Source organism: Saccopteryx leptura, chromosome 10 (assembly GCF_036850995.1).
Source record: "Saccopteryx leptura isolate mSacLep1 chromosome 10, mSacLep1_pri_phased_curated, whole genome shotgun sequence".
NCBI lineage: Eukaryota > Metazoa > Chordata > Mammalia > Chiroptera > Emballonuridae > Saccopteryx > Saccopteryx leptura.
In genome coordinates, this window is record NC_089512.1 from 78,471,377 (window position 1) to 78,487,626 (window position 16,250).

At 41.7% G+C, this 16,250-nt stretch overlaps 1 protein-coding gene across 1 annotated transcript in view; it reads left to right on the forward strand.

The window, feature by feature from the left end:
* FHIT (fragile histidine triad diadenosine triphosphatase) overlaps window positions 1–16,250 on the forward strand; it is a 1,908,162-nt gene that overhangs the window by 382,735 nt on the left and 1,509,177 nt on the right. Inside the window, exon 3 of the mRNA XM_066350737.1 lies at window positions 13,051–13,119. The gene's annotated coding sequence lies outside the window, so the exon portion shown is untranslated. The remainder of the gene's footprint in view (window positions 1–13,050; window positions 13,120–16,250) is intronic.

The following is a 16,250-nucleotide window of genomic DNA, read 5'->3' on the forward strand; positions in this document are numbered from 1 at the left end:
TTGGTGGAACCTGGATTTCTGTTATTACATAGCCAAAGTTAAGAAATACATAAGACATTTGTTGCAGTCCCTTTTCTTCTAACTTCTTGTTTCATGCCAGGTCAGCTTCACACCTTTAATGACCTGCTTGGCACCTGCAGGTATTTGAATTGTTAACACATGTGGAATGTTCTTGACAAGCTAGTTTAGTTAACCAGATTTTTTCCTCTGGTCACTTTTAAGTGGTGCTCAGGACACTCCTTGATTTTCACTTAAGATGCAAAGACACACAAGAATTTGGTCATATCAGTGCCAAAGCAGAGAGGGCACATCTAAAGGTGGAAGCAGGATGTGAATGTTCCAGAGAGAAGCAGAGGCCTGAGCTCCTGTAGCCCCAGAGAAGAGTGTAAGCATGTTGATATTGGATCTCAGTGACTTCCAAGTCTCTGGCTTTGGGTCCTTGTATGGTCTGGCTGTACTTCCTGTCCTCTGAGCTGTGGAGTACCTCTATTTTCTCATCCAGGGGCCCATTTTACTTGAGCTTTATAAGTAGAATCTAGTTTTTTGAAACCAAATAAATCCTAATTAAGAGGCTTTCACATGGTTTTTATGATACTTTGTTTGAATGGGGAAATGGAACTTTAGGTTTCCAGTGATTTGTCATGAATACTCGAATTAAGTTAAAACAAATTTGTAACAACTGAATAGGATAGTCGAGTAGACTGTTGGAAATCACTGGACTACTCTGTTGAAGCAGCACAACAAAACTTTGGGATCACTGAGCAGTGTTTTGACCATTAGAAACTTTTGGGTTCAAGACTTCCCTAAAAAGCTATACCTATTCTTAAGCTGACATACTGATATTTGTCACTGTAAGAAACATTGAAACCTGTAGAGAATTGTTTCTGAGTTTATTTGAGCCACACCAACGACAGTTGCTGGGAAGCATACTGTCAACGGATCGAGAAAATACTCTGGAAAATGGCTGTTCTGCACCTTGTTTTATACGTCAGAATCAAAGGAGAAGACATAAGCAGTCACAGGGAATCCGTTGCTGGTAGATTAGGGAGGCAGGAGAAAGCAAGGCAGGGAATCTCTGGAACTGGATAAAAGTAAAAGAATTAGACACTCCTTTTACATTTGTGGATATAGGACAGTTAGCTATCAACAAGTAACACGATAATAACAACGAGGGGATTTGTGATCTCTGCTCTGGTGGTCAGGTATATTATCATAAATGCAAAAAAGGACAACAGATAGGTTAAGTTAAGGTAATGATTGACCTTTGTTAGAGAAAAATACCTGCCTAGGACATTAATACCTACCATGAACTGCTCTTAGTTAGGAAGTTTTAATTTCAGACCATCCTGTGTGGTTACTCTATGTTTCTGAGTTTGTAAGGCTACCATGCAGGGCCCCCTGAGCTTGTCATGTTTAGTATGTGGCCCCTTTTTTATCCACAGATTCCACTGTGATTCTGAATATACTAGAAAGTTGCCTGGCTTCCTAATCTTAATATTTTTTAAAAGTATAATATAATATTTTATATATATAAAATAATATATTTGGAGCATAATAAACTAACTACCAAACCCACAATTCAATTTAAGAACTGTAACATTGCCATTTATCACGTGTTCCTTCCCTGCCTTTCCACTCTAACAGTAACCATTATGCTGAAGGAATAGACGTCCTGGATGAATTTTTTACTCATTCTTTCTTTGCATTTATTTTCTCATATAAAATAGTTTTGTCACACATATCCCTAAATAAGATATATTTTAGTTTATGAGTGTTATAAAAAATGGCTTTATGTCAGTACTTCCCAACTTCTTCCCATGATGGCATACATTGAACTTGAAAACACTGTACAGTGCTGCAGGCTAAATGTTTACTTACACCCCAAGACTGTGCCAGTACAGCGACTGTTCAACTGCGGAGCTAAGGGGATCAGGATGTTGGGACACTGTAACCTAGTTACTGAGGCAGAGAACTTAGAAAAAAACTGCTGTGTGTAGTCTTCTGTACATGCTGTTTGCCCTTACTTTTTTATCTGTAAGATTTATCCCTATAGGTTTATCCCTGCAGCGTGTGGCTACAGGTCATTCCTTTTTGCTGCTCAACAGTGTTTCTCTGTGCACTTACAAGTGTTTCCATCTTCTTCTGTTTAGCCCCCTCTTTGCTTTTCATTTACACTTGGGATTGCACCAGCCTACTATGACTTATGGAAACTGATTTTTTTTTTCTGAAGTGAGAAGTGGAGAGGCAGACAGACTCTTACATATGCCCGACTGGGATCCACCCGGCATGCCCACTAGGGGGTGATGCTCTGCCCATCTGGGGTGTTGTTCTGTTGCAACCAGAGCCATTCTAGTGCCTGAGGTGGAGGCCATGGAGCCATCCTCAGCACTTAGACCAACTTTGCTCCAGTGGAGCCTTGGCTGGGGGGGGGGGGAGAAAGGTGAGGGGAAAGGTGGAGAAGCAGATGGACACTTCTCCTGTGTGCCCTGATCAGGAATTGAACCTGGGACTTCCACAGGCCAGGCCGACGCTCTACCACTGAGCCAAACTGCCAGGGCTGGAAACTGAATTTGATTTAATGTTTTTCTAGGTGTTTTTATATTTTGGTTTTAAAAATCTGTTTAGGACTCTGACTGAGTAACCATCATCCCGATATGCCAAGGATATGAGTTAAATCCCCAGTCAGTGCACATAAAAGAAACAAGCAATGTATGTATAAATAAATGGAACAACAAATCGATGTCTCCTCTCCTCTCTCTCCCCCCTCTCCATTTTCCTCTCTTTCTAAAGTCAACTTTAAAAATATCTGTTTTGGGACTTTGACAGATTTGCTCAGTGGATAGAATGTCAGCCCGGCATGCAGATATCTCAGATTCAATCCCTAGTGAAGGCACACATGAAAAGACCATCTGCATCTCTTCTCCTCCCTCTCCCTCTTCTCTCTCTCTTTGCCTCTCACAGTCAGTGGCTCAGTTGGTCCAAGTGTCTTTCTCAGGCGCTGAGGATAGCTTGGTTGATTTGAGCACCAGTCACAGATTGGGGGTTACTGGGTGAATCCTGGTCAGGGCACATGTGGAAGTCTGTCTGTCTATCTCCCCTCCTCTCACTTAAAAAAAAAATCTGGTTTTGGGTCTCAGAGTAGGCAACAAAAGGTAGAATTAATTTGGACATGCAATCATATCTATTTAATTATATCATTAGGATAGAATAGCTATATATGCCAGTGAATCACCTTCAGATCAGTGGAAATTTACTTTAGACAAGCTAACTAAGGAATATTGAATTACAAAGATTTTCTAATGGCATCAATGTTTTTGATATTTAATATGTTTTGGGCTCTGAAGTAAACTATATAATTATTTCGTTCAGCAATTACAAATCTATGTCACTTCATGTTCCAGGTCCAGTTTATTGGTAGTGTTTGCCATGTGTGTACTACTGGAAAAGTATTCTGAGTCCATGTCTGGGCTCTTTGGTGAAACATTCAGTGATCAGTTATTGATGTTTGCCCTGAGTATGCATAATGGGAATAAGGACATACATGCAACATATTTGCTTTCTGAAAACTAGGTCTCCGTATGCCTCTCCTTCTATGATTGTCTTGAAACTGTCTGGATCATCTGAATGTTATTTAATTTATAGCTTACCCCTGTTGAAAAACCAAATCATAATTAAGTTAAAAAGTTAAAGAGCATCACATAGCTGTGTTCTTTTCTTTGGCCATTTGTTATGGTCTCTAATTACCTTCACCACAGGATGCTTTCCTTAAAAGTATCGAAAATATTCTACTCCTTTAGTAAGGCATATTCTATCATCATTATTGACCCTCAAACTGAAAAATAAATAAAGTGCCCTTTAGTAGCCTCAGTTTCAAGGTTTTGAACGCAGCTATATATAGATACATCTTGTCCACTGTAATGTAAAACAATTAGAGTAATAAACCTTTATTTTTCCAGAGCCTATTAAACAGTATTTTTAGATAATGTCTTTTTATGTCCTTCATTTATGAGTGTTTGGTTAGGAAATGGTCGTAAAAAAGCTTCAAAGCTCAATTGAATAATGCATTCTCAAAAATAACTGCCAAGTGTAAATTCCACTGATATACATTCATGCAGATGAGAGTATATAAAAAACCAGAAACTCATAGCAAAGGTCATTGAATTATGTATAGGTCAGAATGCTTTCCATCTGGATTGTCATTTTAGCAAATGACATCATGTGTCCGTTGGAGTCCACTGCAAAATATAGCTTGAGTCATTACAGATTGGCTTCTTCTTAGTGGTAAGGCTTAATAAATAAATATATTAGATTCTGTGAGAGCAGATTTGCATAATTAGGGCATAGTGATGAAGGCTTCTTATTCTGGAGAAAACCTTTGGGTCCCATCCACCAATTTCTAGTTTCTTATCCTTCTTAGTCAATTGAAGACAAAAGAGCTGGGAATGAGCCAGACTCTCTGTATCTAACTGCAGTGGATATCATTCCATGAAATTGGCAGCAGGGAATCAGTGGTAATAAATCTGGCGCCCTTCTAATCTCTTTGAACTTGACAACTGCTCTTCTGGAATCCAGCTGCTTGGACCCTGTAAGTTTGGTTTATAATTTCTGATCTGATGAGGAGTGGTCACACCAGATTGCCAGGCTCCAGAGTGACTGGCAGGATGTGACGTTGCATGAGATGGGAAGGGATGTTGGCATTTTCCAGCAGGAGCTGAATTTAGCTTACAGACTAAGTGACAAAAGGAGCTGCCAACTTTAGTCATTTCTGATTAGTCAGGGCTTCAGGAGGTAAATGTTACTTGACAGAATTTAATGTGTGATTTTTTCCTCCCCTCAGAATATTTTGGAAATGTTAAAAAGTTGTTGACTTCTTTTTAAAAAGTAGGATGTCTTAGAATGAAGGACTGAGTAAAGATTGTCATTTTTTATAGGCATTTCCAGTTGAAATCTAAGTTTGATTCTGAGTCCCTAGAAGAAAGAAGGCTTGGGCATTCTTAGCAATGATGAAAGGAATGGTCCTTGCCTTTAGGAAGTTCATGGTCTAGTGGGAAGACAGGTATGCAAACAGATTGCCACAGTAAAAATGATAGCTGTTCTAAGAAGAGATCTCTATATAGGGGTCCCTTGTCTATTGCAGAACCCCCCACAATAGGTGAAAATCCACAAAGTAGCCACCTTATATTTATTTTATTACTTATATATATAATTAAGGCTTTATAAACCCTCCCTGCACTCTTATAAACCTTTCCCACACTGTTATTAACCTTTTCCAAACCCTAATAAACACTTCCTATGCTCTTAAATACTTTCTATATTCTTAAACCTACGTAATTTAACAACATATAAAATTCTATATGGGTACTCACCAGTGAATATACAGTAATATTTTTTAATATGTTTTAATTAATATTTTATACTATTTTTAATTTTTAGCCTAGGAAATGCTTATTTTACCACAAAAATAATTAAAATAATAAATATATAAAAATACCTATATACCACAAAATCCCATGATATAGTGAAAAATCTGCAATACAAAATTAGATATATACAATTTAAAAATCCACGATACAGTGAGATTGCAAAAAGTGAGCTGTGATATGGTGAGGGACAACTGAAAATCCAGTCAATATCAATTTCTTGACACTTATTTTATTATTCTTTACCTATTTATTTGGACCCTTGATGGCTGAGAAAGCTGCGTATACTTATTATCATGGTATATCGAGAGTAAACTTTCAGCTTTCTTCTCTATATTTTGGTGATTCAGAGACAATATGGCTGCCCTGTTTGAAATGGTATTATCATTACTATTTTTTTTTTTTAAAGAGTGAGTGTGTGAGAGAGAGAGAGAGAGAGAGAGAAACATTAGTTTGTTCTTCCACTTATTTATGCATTCATTGGCTAATTCATGTATGTGCCCTGACCAGAGATCAAACTTGCAAAGATTTCAAATTTGCTTTTTTTATTTACTCATTTTAGAGTGGGGGAGAGAGTGGGGGGGGAGCAGGAAGCATCAACCCCCATATGTGCCTTGACCAGGCGAGCCCAGGGTTTTGAAGCAGCGACTTCAGAGTTCCAGGTCCATGCATTATTCACTGTGCCACCACAGGTCAGGCCTATTATCACTATTACTATTCTTCTTCTTATTATTATTCACACAACTTAAAGCCTTAACTTTATTTCAGTAAATCTCCATAGATTTTTAAGGAACTATTCTTTGATTATGTCTACATATACACCAAAACAAGTGGTTAAAAGATGAATGAATAAATCAAGTTGCAGTTGTTCCTTGTGATAACTAACAGCTGCTTTCAAGGTTTTATCTCCCTCCCCCACACTATCATGATTGGCTGACATTACAATCTGTAGTCATGGATTCATCAGCTGATTCACTGTGATATAGACAGCACAAAATAGAGCATGTTAGACCAATCTGACCCTTTTACTCAAGACAAAATATCTGCTTATGTCTTATTTTATAGAATTATTCCTAGTTGTGAGGGTGCTGGAGAGAAGGGGTTGTGAATAGAGGCTCGATTGACCAATCATTTATGCCAAACCTTCAGTCCTATGGTTCAAATATAGCCATTGTTAATAAAAGTGATCATATGATACCTACTATTTTCCCTCTTAATAATATCATGATTTTTATTTCATGTTATTAAATATCCTACTATATTATTTTTAGTGTTTACATAGTATTTTACTTTATATCTGTACTATAATTAGGAAATCTTTTATTTTGCTTGAAATTTAGGATTTTTATGTTTTACTATAAAAAATAATATAATGGTGAACATCCTTGTAGGTATATCTTCCCCAGAATTCTTTGACCTCTTTTCTTTCATTTGGATTCTCCCTTTTAAAAAGTCTTAAAATAGCAATGATATAAATAACCAGATATTTAGTTACTCTCTCTAAACTGAGTCTGGGGAGAACAATTATTTAATAACTCAGATAACTTAGATTAAAGCTACAAAATGCAAAATATTTTACTGATTGGACAAAATGGGAGAAGCATTTAGCAAATTCAGAGACAGAATAGGGAGGAGAAAAGAGATCTACTTTCTGATGGAATCAATGTAATCAGTTAAGTTAAATAGCTTACTGCCTTTTACAGGTCTGGTTAAGGGGGTTGGCAGTGTGCAAATATGTTAATGTTCAGAATCCGTTCTGCTTGAAAATATCTGTCTGGCATTGAGTTTCTTTTTATATAAATGTTGTCAAATGAGTGTGTGAAGGTAGTTCATCTCACAGCTCATCTGTATCAGAACGTATTGCAGGCATGTCAGGTTAAAAGCCTGGCATCTACAGCAGCTAAAACTTTGGCTTCCAGGGAAGTAAAAGGGAAAATGCTGACACCTGCCCCACTTCAACCATCATGGCTGTGGTCTTTGGGAAGGGAGGAACAGTGCCTTGCCTTGTTTGAGAACTGTAATGCTGGTGGCTGAGGCCAGGCAGGTTCACATTGGATTTGGGCAGATGGTAGAGAAACTGCAGAGCCAGAAAGCACTGGGCCATTTCTGTTTAATAGAGTCTCACAACAGCATACAAGGAGAGAGGCAGGGAAAACCACTTCACAGGCAAACAAACAGCAAAAATGGCCCCTCACAGTGACGGGCAGGCAATTCACAATCCACCATCTGCCTTGAGTGCAAGCACCCGTAGCTTTACATAGACTAACCACACGTGGCGCTGTCACATGCTTGTGCACTAATCAGGCAAAGTACTTGCAGCTGGTAAACCAGCGAGCAAGCCGAACACAGCTGTTTCCCTCACATTTCACCCCTTTAGGGTTGCTCACTTCACAATCTGTGCCACAGGTTATCTTCTGGGATGGTCCCTGTGTGAGGAATGCAGTACATTACATAACAGAGTCTACAGCAACAGCACAAGTTATACAGTAATTACAAAGGTGCCCTTCACAATGTCTCCCTGAGCACTCTGCCCAGAGAGTTAACTGGAGGCCACCTCTAGCTCCTGTACCCTGTGGTAGGTAGAAGGGCCTGTACAGTCCAGGGATATGTCCACTGAAGAAAGTGTCCTTGGCATGTTCCTGCAACTGGATGGGAACAGCTTTCCCACGCAGGAGGGCCTTCACAGGTGTTGCACTCCCCACCATCAAGGTCTCTCATACTGTCCACAAGCAGCATATCTATCCAGCAAGGGAGCTGGTGCCCTCCTCTAGTCGCATCCAAGATTCCATTATACCCCCTCAATGATTAGTCCACGATTGACAGCCCAGCTGTCTGTGCAGATCACCCAAGGTGAAAGTCCATTACAGGCAACTAGCCAGACATCTCTTTGATAATGGATCTCAGCACCTTTCTGTAAGTGTTCTGTCTGTTGCCACAAGCCCCATCCAAACCCATCAGAAGTCCAAGCTCACAAGGCTTGATGGAGTCAAATGTACTCAAGGCCTGTGTCACCTTTATAGTTCTCTTTGCTGCTGCTGCAAAAAAGCACTTATTATCTTCTAAGGCAAACACCTGCTGTGCATTAGACCAGTTCTACAAGTGGCCTTTGACTCCCCATTAGACGGGTCCCTTGGCCCTCCCCCTATGGGTCTTGGGGATCCTCCTTTTTCTCAGCTTTCTCCAACAAGTAATCCTGTAACCATGCAACCCTAACACCAGCCATTTTCTTGGCAACTGCCAGGGCAGCCCTCTTCCCCCACTTTTTCAGCTGCTGGAACCTCTACTCTGGCTTAAGCTACCACCAAAGCTCTAAAAGGATTTTGTTAGACCTGCCATCTAATTTCTCTTTATCTGCCCTGGCCGTGATAAAATCTACCAACATCTGTGTTCAGGTAGCCTTTACAGGCCCATTTCTGTTGTTAATCACGGGGGCAGCATGGCAGAAGCCCACACAGCCTATGGCCCTGTGCTGTCTCCAGCTCCCCCAAATCTGCTATCATCTGTATAACCATGCTGATGGGCTGCCCCACATAGGAGCCCAAGATAGCCACTAATGACCCAAAAAGTACTGACAGGGCACTACAGAGAATAAGGTTTCTCATCCCTGCCATAAATACTTCCTTACCTGACCCACAGGACCTCGAGTTAAAAGCAGCATTCTTCATACGTTGTTCTCAAAGGACCTGGGGCAGCTCACTGTAGCACTGCCACAGACTCACTGCCCCCAGCAATTCTCCAGCATTCTGCTCCAGGGGTCCCCAAACTTTTTACACAGAGGGCCAGTTCACTGTCCCTCAGACCGTTGGAGGGCCGCCACATACAGTGCTCCTCTCACTGACCACCAATGAAAGAGGTGGCCCTTCCGGAAGTGTGGTGGGGGGGCCGGATAAATGGCCTCAGGGGGCTGCATGCAGCCCGCGGGCCGTAGTTTGACAGACTGTACGAATGGCAGCCATCACCCATTCTAACAGGGTATGATTTCCTGGGTTGTCACAGCAGTTCTATAGACACTGCCTCAGAGAAGAGTGTGTGATAATGGTGGCCAATTTCTCTATATCTGTCCAGGAGAGCATGATGCCATCCACCCCTATCTCCCACAACCACAGCAATTAAGTTGCCAGGGGCCTGGTGGGTTTCTGCCTGAATTTCACCCCTAACTTGATCAGCTCTGTCTGGGTGTAGGGCCAGACCACAGAGTGCTCCATTACCTGCAGAGGGGGTTGTGCCTGCACCCGAGGTACTCTTGGCTACTGGGTTTTTACCTTCTGGGTGACCACCAGCCAGTCTTTGAGTCTGCCAATGGCAGATTCATCCTTAACCTTCTCCTCAGAAAAGTCAGAAACGACAACAACCGCTGGCTCAGAGACTCCATCTTCAGCACCCACTTCAGCTCCTGAGCTGCCGGCTATTGGCCTGAAGCTGGAACTTGAGCTCTTGAACCTGCAGTGGTTTCTCCAACAAATGTGGCTGCCAATATTCAGCTTCTAGGGAAAACTGCAACTTGTGAAACCATAATTTCTTCTCCAGTGATTATCCCAGTTCCAGGTGCCTTTAGTGTTCAGTATGCATCTCACACTGGAGCTCTCAAAAGTGGTCAGTCTCTTTTTCCAGCAACTATTGTAGTTCCTGTTGCTGTTGGCACTCAGTCTGCAGCTAATCCTGGAGATTTCAAACTCAGGCAACCTCTTGCACAGAGCTTTCAGTTTCTGCTTGCAGGGCTGTAAAAAACACCCATCCCATGGCCCCTAAAAAGACAGCCACAGGGAACAGCCAATCCTCTATCCTACCCTTCAAGGGTTTTGGTGGCTCCATACTAATCTAATCTGGATCTTGCTGACTATGCCAATTGTAATGCCGATGGCCAAGGCCAGGCAGGTCCATATTGGATTTGGGCAGATAGTAGAGGAACTGTGGAGCCAGAAAGTGTTGGGCCGTTCCCATTTAATAGAATCTTGCAGTGGCGGATGAGCAAACAGGCAAAGGAAAACTGCATCTCAAGCAAACAGACAACAAAATGGCCCCTCACAATGGCAGGTAGGCAATGTGCGATCCGCCATCTGCCCTGAGGGCAAGCACACATAGCCTTACGTAGACTATACATATGTGGTGCTGCCATGTGCTCAAGCTCTAATCAAGCAAAGTAGCGAGCAAGCCTAACACAATTGTTTTCCCAACAAGAACAACAGTGAAACAGCAAGGCTGAACAGGGCAGAGTTCTGGTACTTGCTGAGGACATTACCTCTTATAACAGGGTTTTAAATGTCAATCCTTTTTCTAATATATATGAGGAGTCCTAATTGAGAAGGATGGAATTGGCCCATATGCTGAATCTATATCCAACTGTGTACATGTGTGTTGTTTTATTGTTTTTTAACATTGCAAAATAAAGTTAATTTTTATGGTGAATTGTTCATGGCCGGCTTTCTGTTCTGTGCCAGAGAACTTGAGGGCAGTGGAAACTGATGGGTATTGAAGATAAAAGAGCAGCATTGACCTTTTGGTAAATCATTCATCATACTGCTTCATCTGTAAGTGGTTTTCCAGTTGCAGCTCATATTTGCTAATCACTGCATTTAACTCTCAGTCTACGGGAGCTGATTGTTTTATCGTAGATTGCCTTTTCCTTATTTCTTTCTTTCTTTCTTTTCTTTCTTTCTTTCTTTTCTTTCTTTCTTTCTTTCTTTCTTTCTTTCTTTCTTTCTTTCTTTCTTTCTTTCTTTCTTTCTTTTTTTCTTTTTCTTTCTTTCTTTTCTTCTTTCTTTCTTTCCTTTTTTCCTTCATTTCTTCTTTCCCTCCTTCCCTCCCTCCCTCCCTTCCTTCCTCCCTCCCTCCCTCCCTCCCTCCCTTCCTTCCTTCCTTCCTTCCTTCCTTCCTTCCTTCCTTCCTTCCTTCCTTCCTTCCTTCCTTCCTTCCCTCCTTACTTCCTTTTTTCCTCCCTCCCTCCCTCTCTCTCTCTCTTCCTTTTTTCTTTTTAAATATTTACTTGTTGTTATTTCTATAGATATTTCAATATCTATTAGTTCCTCCACCAGAGGGGACTTGTAGACAGAGAGGCAATGGAAAGTAATAATTCAGTTACTTTTTGCTGCTCTTCATTGTGATTTGTAAGGTTTCTCCTCAGTAGCTGAGATGGACTTCAAGCACTCTATTTACATACTCTGCTTTGAGTGTTCTTTTTCCCAACAAAACTAAGTTATAAGATGAATATCTTTGGCTATGTCTACAGAACAGTTAACTGGTATTAATGGTCTAGCTCCAGGATACATTTTGGTTTCCATGTTGATGAAAGTCCCATCAGGGGAAACCAAAGTGGAAGGAAAGAAGAGACTCTTAGTTCCACCCAGGGTCAAATATTAGAATTGTGGAAGCTGAATCTGTATCCTGAGCCCAGAGTGGATCCACAGCTGGGCATCTGATAGAATCAACCTCACTAACATCGTGAACAAAAATTCTTCATTTCTTAATCCTTCTGTCTGACTTTGGCCAATTCCTAGAGTTCAGAAGCATGGTTAATATAGAAGGCCCCCTTAGGGCTGAATTAGCCTACAAGACATGAAGACCAGAATGAACATGTCCTGTCCTCTGGTCTAGGGGCTGAATCAGCCTACAAGACATGAAGACCAGAATGGACATGTCCTGTCCTCTGGTTTAGGGGCTCAATCAGCCTACAAGACATGAAGACCAGAGTGGACATGTCCTGTCACCTGGTCTAGGGGCTGAATCAGCCTACAAGACATGAAGACCAGAGTGGACATGTCCTATCACCTGGTCTAGGTGAGGACTCTGTGGAGAAAATAAATTTTCGTCTACATTTCTAAGTTCTTCTGGCTGCTCTAATAATCAAATTGACATGAGACAGAGTAACAGGAGAAAATAATCAAATTTATGATTATATACAGATGTGGGTTCCATAAGAATATTGGGCCCAAAGACAAATTGGGCAGAGGAGACTTATACATCATTTTGTGCTAAGGAGAAAGGGATGGGGTGTGGTTTGGACTTCAAAAAGGATGGTAGGCATATCACATGTAGATGAGAAGAAGCAAACATTTGGTAAACAAATTCTTGCCAGGCCAGCCAGAAACAATCAGACAAGTTGTGTGTGTGTGTGGCTGCATGGAGGATGGGGGACTATCAAACAACCAGACTTTGCTAGTTTCTCCCTGTTTGACACTCTTAATTCATATCATGCTAAGGTGATAGCTCCCTTTAAGCAGGCTTTTCTATCTAAATTCCTTTAGTATGTATGGCAGAGATAAAGGGATCTTCTTGAGTCTTTTGTTTTCTTAAAAATAACCAGCTTTAAATAATTACCCCCCAAAGCATATTTTGGGGTGGCAAACTCTGCACCCTTTCAACACTGATGGGAAGATTCTGTCTTATGACTAAGAGAAATTGACCTTTGTCTACCAGGAAATCTGTATAGTTATAGTGCTATGTTGATTAGCTCCACAGAGGTTGTTTTTTAATTATGTGTTTTTGGCATCTACTGACCTAGGGACTGTGTCACCTCTCTGGGGACAGAGAGTATTTTGGTATTTTGATTGCAATTAAATGAAAATTGAGGACTCTAACAGACAGAAACTAATCAAAAGTGTCTTACTATTCCTTTATTCCCCATCAAATACAGTGTCAAGCAATATCCAGATATTAAGAGCACTCTGCCTGTCTCCTGCCTATCCTGGGATTCTTCCACTGGGTGAGTGATCCTGGGCCCCACACTGGCATTGCATATTTGATTGATGAGCACAGATTGACAGAGTTGTTGCTGGTTAAATTTGTAGCCAAGGCTCGGGCATGATCATGAGGCCATTCTGGAAGTCTGTGTGCATGGTAGGGTGGAAATGGAGGTGCACAACCCTTTTTTATTGTTTTGTTAAGGCATAAATTATCACCTTGTGGCTGTAGTCAATTAAAATACCTCATTTTGGATAACAAAGAACAAACTTCTTTACATTCTTTTATGGAAACACACACAAAAAATAAGGAACATGATTTCTAAACACAGTATCTTTTAACAGGAAATTTTCAGAAGTTGTAGTTTTTCATCCTTTGTTAGAGATAGAAAGCTGGATTTGGGGGAAGGGACATGTAGATCCCAGAAAAACAGGCAAAAGTCATGTCTGTTAATACCAGATGCTTCTTGTGAGATGTAATGATAGTTCTGACATGATAGTGATATTTTAGACTTTTGAAGGAGGCTTTTTGCAAGTGTCTTACTTCTCCATAACAATATGGTATAGCAGTTGGTCCAGGAAGAGGCAGAAATAAATGTAAATGAGTTTTTGGAATCCTGCTTATTGAAAATGCTGATGCTGTTGAGCGTCACTTCTCTCCCCTCTTGCTCCAGACCCATGAACTTTCCTAGATGCTGCATACGCTTGTCCCTTTTCCTTGGGACTCAGAGATTAAGAAGAATTTTCTGTCTCCTCAAACTCCTTTCTGAATGCTTCCTTTATTTGCTGACCTGGTGACCACTGGCCACATGTGTATTTCCATGGACAGTTCCTCGGGTATCCTCCCCTCATTGATAGGCACAGGTGACTGCTGGCCTTATTGGACAGTGTGGGTGTACAACACTCCACCAGCATAGAAAGTCCCGCTGGACAGACCGTTCTGAAGCTCTCGGCTCTGTCGCTGTCCCCTGACACCCTCTCAGGCAGCGGCTGCTTTTCCTCAGTGTCTGGAATGGAGTCAGCGACCTCTTTCATCCTCCTTGTCACTTCTAGACAGCTTCTTTTCTCTTCATCCCTGGAAGCACTTTGAGAGCATATGCCATCAGACTGTCCTCCTGACTGCTCCAGTGTATTTATTGGACATTTTACCACCTAGTTGGCTCTCTAATACGTGTCACTCTCTTGCCATCATTTTTGGTAAAAGCATCTACACAGAGGGCCCATATCTGGCCTCTTAATTCTCTGAGTTTCTTATTTACAAATGTCTCTTTTTCAACCTCATGATCATCCCCCAGGCCAGTGGCTCTCAATCTAGCAAATCTTACTCCCCTTGGGAGTGCTTCTGGCCTTTGGAGGCAGGAGCTGAGGATGCTAAATGTCATTTGTCACCTGAAGCAGTCCTAACCAGTGAAGAATGCTACAGTGCCCTTGTTAGGAAATACTGTGCTAACCTTCAAAACATGTTTCAAAGCATTGCTCTCTGACCTCCACCTCCTGTCTTCCCAGGGATGCCAACACATGTGACAGTAGTATTACAACACCAACAGACATCTTTGAGCCCTTGGGGCCTCCAGACTGTTGACCTGCTGTTCATACGCACTGTTCAGTATCCCTCTCCAGCCCCGCGTCTTCCCCGGCCCCCTTGGGTGCTGTGGTGGTCCTGTCCTTTGCTTTGTGATCCTCACCTGAAAAACTGACCCTTAGCTTTGTTGTCCAGTTTGGGCTGATTGTGGGTGAACAGGGAGGAACACAGAACTGTGCTAGCCTGCTGTGCTTTAAATGTATGTCCACAGAGTCCCCACGGGTTCTCTGTTCTGTTTGGCGGGCCTACATCATGTACCTAGTATTTCTACTCTCCGAGACAACATTTCATACCTTTACTTCGACCTCAAGCCTCCAACTCCCATCCTCAATTTCCACACTCGTCAGATTCCCTCACTTTCATGTTTCATTGGGAAGAGAGAAGCACCCAGAGCAAGCTACCTCATCTCCTGCACGGAGCGGTGCCCCGCCCACCGCCACCGCCCACGCCCACCGCCTCCCGGCAAGCTGGTCCCCCCTCCCTGTCCCTTTCGAATTCTGCGCCAACTGTAGGAACTGTATGAAGCCCCCGGTGGCTCCTCCGTCTTCTTCAGAATTCAGTCTCATCTCTTGCTGTAACCTTGAGGCCCATCAAGATCTAGTTCATGCTTTTCTTTCTCACTTCATCTCGCATCACCCTGCTGCTTACCCCCTGTGGCCTGGTCACACAGAGTTTCTTGCTGTTTCCCACGTGTCAAGCTTATTCCCACGTCAGCATCTTTGCCCTGCTGTTCTGTCTAGAAGCCTTTCCCCCTGATATGTCTATGCCTTCCCCCTTCATCTCAGCTGTCTCTCCCACGGCGTCGCTGCAGAGAAGCCCCCGTGAGCACACTGCCTGCATTGGGTGTCCTCCTGGCGTTCTCCACTTCTCATCTCTGCTTCATGTTTCTTCATAGGACTCATCACTGCCTGACACCATATTGTCAATTTGTGTTAATTTGCTTATTTTCTGAATACAACTTGTGAGAATAAGGAATCTGTCTGTCTTGTTTGCTTCTTATCCTCAATGCCTAGAAAAATGTTTGGCACTCAGAGTACTTATTAAGTATTTAACACATTTTTGATAAATGGATATGAATAAATAAAACTTACTGACTACAGTGAGAAAGACTCTTAATTTGGCATGTCTTTACCTCTCTGAACTATATGAAAACTCAGTTCTTTCAGCACTTTTCTCTGTTTGAAAGATTGGGACCTTCTTTTGTACAATGTCCCATAATATCATTTGGCTTTCATTTGATATAAACACATAATTTACATATTAATTCTGCCTTGTTCTTTTCTCATTAGCCCATAACATTTAAAATAGAACATTGCTTGGCAATACTGTGGGTTTTTATGATGTCTTATTAAAGTCTCCATTAGTTAAGTATCTTAATAAGTGAAAGCTTTGTTCGGTAACATTGTCTTTCAGCTGCACACCATCTCCATTGAAGAGCACATTCGTAGACACGGGACAATTTTAGCATTAGGACATGCCAACCTAACAGCCAGATGTGCTTGCTGACACATTGAAAGTTAAAAGCTGTCACTGCAGGTAATCATTGGGTGCCAGTGACACTGAGAATAGAAC